Genomic DNA, 4,848 nt, shown 5'->3' on the forward strand with positions numbered 1-4,848 from the left:
ATAAAAGCTTTAATTTCAAAATTTTCTAGTTGCCTTTTTACTAGAGGCACTGTAATCCATCATTCAATGTAAGACACTTAAAAAATTATATGTAATTTACATATAAGTAAAATACAGACATCTTAAGTGCATAGCTCTGTGAATATTTACATATGGGTGCATCTAAGTAACTGCCATCCAAAACAAGGTAAGCTCACTTAATTATGCTGAGACAAGAGGCATAATCAAGACTGATTGCCTCCTTGTGAAAAGATTCTTTGGGGTAAGAATATTATCAGTGATATATTGTATGACATCAGGAAGCACATTGCTGCTCTTACCATTCCTGGTGATGATAAGTTTGAATGCTTGGTTAAGGGGTACATAACCAAATTTGAACTTTTGCCTATAAGCCCCATCTTGCCCAATGTAGAAATTTACTTGAGGCACTTTCAAGTACATTAATTCCATTCAGCGAATTGGCATTTTTAAAATGTCCCCATCTCCTTTCTTTTCTGCTCCCTTAGGGCTGGGAATCTTTGGAGAGATAGCCACTTACACTTTTGTCAGTTCACAGGCTTTTTTCATGCAACCCTGTAAGCAGGCTGTGCACCCTGTAAGCGGGAAGCATGGAGAGTGCGGAGCAGAGTTCAGCTGTCAAATGGCACCGTGGAGTTGATTTGTAGTCACTTCTCTGTCATTAATTTTAATCATAGCTGTACCCTTTTTACTCGTATTGTGATCTCACTGCAGGCTTTTCGTTAATACTTTATTCCTGTGTACACACTCAGGGCACAGCATATTGTCCTCCAGGTGTGGAGGTGTGGAAAATTGCTGGAGATAACAAGAAGAGTGCAGACACCCTCCTTCGTTTATCAGGCACCCAAGCCTGTCCAGTATGAAATTGTAAATGAACCCAGCCCTCTGTGTTAGCAGGGAGACCTCTCCCATGAACGTGCACCACCAGACCCCACAGGTCTCTTGTGATTGCACCGACTCCATCTTCACAGCCCTGGCTGTCATTCTGCTTGAAGAGGCAAACACAGCTCCCGGGTCAGGGGCAGAAGTTGATAAAACTCCCTGAAGAGCAGGAGCTCCTTCAAGGGCAGGTGTTCCCTCCTCAGGAGGAGCAGCCCCTTCAAAAGACATCGGTTTATCAGAACATTCCAGAGGTAGTTCCCCCTTGTCCAACTCAGATTTTCTTCTCAATGGAGATAGGATCCTGGCCTCCTCGGCTGTGGCAGGAATGTTTTTTTGATGAGGGTAGGCAAGTTCACAGAGTCCTTTATATCCATCTAGTTTCAGGCCTTTGGTGCTTAGTTTTAACTGCTGGCACCAAGCGCACACAACGTTCCTGTGAATCAGGTTGACAGGTGGCAGTATAGAAGGTAAAGGAAGAATCGGCATTGTCTTCTTCTGAGGTTTCACACTGTCACAACATTGTGGCATTTTTCGTGGACAGCAAGTTCTGTTATTTTTTATAGATCTTTTTCTTTTGGTCCCCTTTGCTGAGTTTTCTAGTATATCTGGTTTACTAGAAGCCCCCTGTCCCTCTTTGCCATCTACTGATGTAAGTTGGAATTTGCAACTCATATATTCTTCCTCTGCCTTCTTTGTGGAGTTGCACTCCTTGTTGTCTGTGCTCTCCATGCTCAGAAATCTCAAGGTTGATAAAACGGGAGACTCTCCTTACTTCTTGATTTTGGGTTCTCTTTATCACAGAAAAAAACGTAGTCTATTCTAATTACCATAAGCAGTTCATTCGGGAAGCCAAATGTATTTAAAATTGGCTTACTGTTGTAACATATAGACTGCAGATTGTATAATGACTCAAATGCAACAGAAGTGAATTTTTTTTCACTTATCAATTCATGGAGATTCTAACTGTAATGATGGAGGTCGCCATCTCATACTTCATCTAGTCATTCAGGAACTCAAGGTGATCATGTTTGTAGTCTCTTTTCCCTGTGGCTTCCAAAGTTTTCTTGGATATTAAAATTCAGCTGAAAGAAGGGCAAAGATCACAGAGAATGGCATGTGGGAGGTTTTTATGGGAAGGCCTGGAGGTGACACAATACACTTCTACTTTTTGGCTAGGAACTTATCACAAGGCCATACCTAACTGCCAGTGTAGTGATTTGGCTGTGTGCCCAGGAAAAGAGGAAATTAATTTTGTTAAACACAATTTTTCTGCCAGGGATGGAGGGACTTAACTTTTTTTTTTTTTTTGTGGGGGGGGGGCCTCTCCCGTTGCGGAGCACAGGCTCCGGACGCACAGGCTCAGCGGCCATGGCTCACAGGCCCAGCCGCTCTGCGGCATGTGCGATCTTCCCAGACTGGGGCACGAACCCGTGTCCCCTGCATTGACAGGCGGATTCTCAACCACTGTGCCACCAGGGAAGCCCAGGACTTACTTTTTATTATATATTCAGTGATTACGCCTTTAACTTAAAACAATGGGCATATTTCACTTTTGGGTCAAAATAATCACAAAATGACATGAAAACATGCTCTTGATGTATTTTTTGCTTTAGTTTTGTGAGGATTTTTTTGTTATTTTTAAAGTTAAATGCATGCCCTTTATAGAAAACGTAGAAAGTAAGATTAAAATAACTAAGCAGAAGAAGTTATCCAGTAACCACCATGATCCCACCATAACGATCTTATGAGGTTAAATGAAATTACAATCCCTATTTTATAATTGAAGATGGTAACCCCCAGGGACTGTAATAAACTTGTCATATTTAGGAAGTTGTAGAGCTTAGAGGAAAGAAGAGCCAGGGAAGCTTTCACAGAGGAGGATATAAGGATAGACATGGAATTATTAATAAAGATACACATTTTACAAGTTCTTTTAGAATTTTGCATTTCTAATTACACTGGGAGAAGGAATAAAACTAGAGAAACATGTAAGGCAAGGGAAATAATGCAATCAGTTTTACATATTTTTTGTTTGAAGTACAAATTAAATATCTACGTGTAACTGTTCAATAGGCAGTATGAACCTGGTACTAGAAAGAAGACTGGTCAGGATATTGAGATTTATGTGTCACATGACAGAGGTTCGAGGCACTAGTATTAAAGGTCATAGATAGAGTTAAGAAGAGGCAGGATCCTGAGCCACAACACAGTTTACAAGTTAGATGTTTTTTGGATTGTTGAAGGCTAGAATTGGTTTTTATTTCTTTTCTTGATGCTTTGGTCTGTTTCCCTGAAGAGCTCCCACTGGAACAGTTAGAGTTGGATGCAGCATGAGAGGCTGGCCAAGATTCTAAGTGGTGAAAGTGGCCTGATATTAAAAACATCCAGGTGTTCAGCCCTACTGAGCCCCAAGGTTGTTATTCTTAACCATTGTGAACATCTGTTCCCATAAGTATCAGAAGACAGAGAACTTGGAGAACTTATTTTCCTTCTGGCTCTGTTACTAATTAGCTGTATGAGTTAGGAGAAATTACTTTTCCACCCAGAGTTCTGATTTCCTCATATCAAAAATAAGGAGACTAGACTAAATAATCTTTAATTACCTTCCAGCTCTACAACCCCAAATCTATGATGAGTCATCATTATTCTAAACTTCCTAAACTTGATACTCTCTTCGCTTTTATAGAAATTATTACTTTTCATTCTAGATATGTAAATGCAACCTTATGTAGATAAGGTTATCTACATTAATGTCTCATCACTATTAGACCATAACCACCATAGGTTAGAAAAGCAACAATTATCTCTGCATCTTCCTTGGTATCTAGTACAGAATCTTGCGCAATATAAATTCAAACAAGGAACAAAGACACATTTTTAAACTGAAAACTTGGCGTGGTGTGCAGATTTTTCTGATAATAACATGCTAAAGTTTGAATCCATGATCCTGAAAAGCATATTCTAGAATCATTGGACTTAAAGCATGATGCTTCCTGGACAATTGTAGAATAAGGTTTGAATAGCCCCCCAGCATTTCTCATGCCTACAATACTAATGTATAAAAAATGCTCTGAAAGATATAACTCAAGTATCTATAACTTGGAGAATTTTCCCGATTGCATATTATGCTTAGGGTGGCAATGTTCACTTATATTCACTCCTTGGAACCTTGGCCCTACACTGCTTCGACAGCTTGTCAGCAGTAAATCTAGTCAAGGAGGGTTTTCCCTTTGGAAAACGTCACACAGCTTGTGTCGCTAGTGAGGAAGAAAGGAAAATATAGCAAACTTACTTCATCCAATTAACAAAGACGTGTAGGTTGTCTTGTGTAGCTGGGCAAGTGACAATGGAGGAAGTTAATTTTATGGTCTGTGAAAGCCTCTCATTTGTGGTGACAAACTCAGGAACTCAAAAGAATACTATAAACTCTCTCCAAACCATTTCCAATTTCTTTGCTTTGATAATTGTAGCAATGAAAAAAAAATCTCTTTCCTTGTGTAAGTAGGAATGGTTCACTATTTGTATCAACACATTAGACATTACTCAGTAATTCATAATTTGTCAGCATGGATCTTAATAGAATATTTAGGTTTATATCTTCCTATTTGGCATTTAGACCTGTTGCATGGTGTTACACAAAAGGTATTAAACCTTCAGTTGTAAAAATGTTGGAATAAGTATAAAATCTAATACTTCTAGGCTGTGAATGCAAGTTAGTTCACTGTATAGTGGCTCAGTTTTCTCATACATAAATGATTTTAATAGTCTAATATTTTCATTGTCATAAGATCATTTTGAGGATCTCCATATAACCATTTGTGAAGTTGTAAAATCCAAAGTGTTATATCAATATAGGTGTATGGGGCTTCCCTGGTGGCGCAGTGGTTGAGAGTCCGCCTGCCGATGCAGGGGACACGGGTTCGTGCCCCGGTCCGGGAGGACCCCACA

The 4,848-nt window shown here is 39.6% G+C and overlaps 1 pseudogene; it reads right to left on the reverse strand.

Moving 5' to 3' along the window:
• Positions 1–723: 723 nt before the first annotated feature.
• Positions 724–1,629, reverse strand: LOC102991919 (developmental pluripotency-associated protein 4-like; annotated as a pseudogene).
• Between the last annotated feature and the right edge of the window lie 3,219 nt (positions 1,630–4,848).

Source organism: Physeter macrocephalus, chromosome 1, assembly GCF_002837175.3.
Source record: "Physeter macrocephalus isolate SW-GA chromosome 1, ASM283717v5, whole genome shotgun sequence".
NCBI classification, from domain to species: Eukaryota; Metazoa; Chordata; class Mammalia; order Artiodactyla; family Physeteridae; genus Physeter; species Physeter macrocephalus.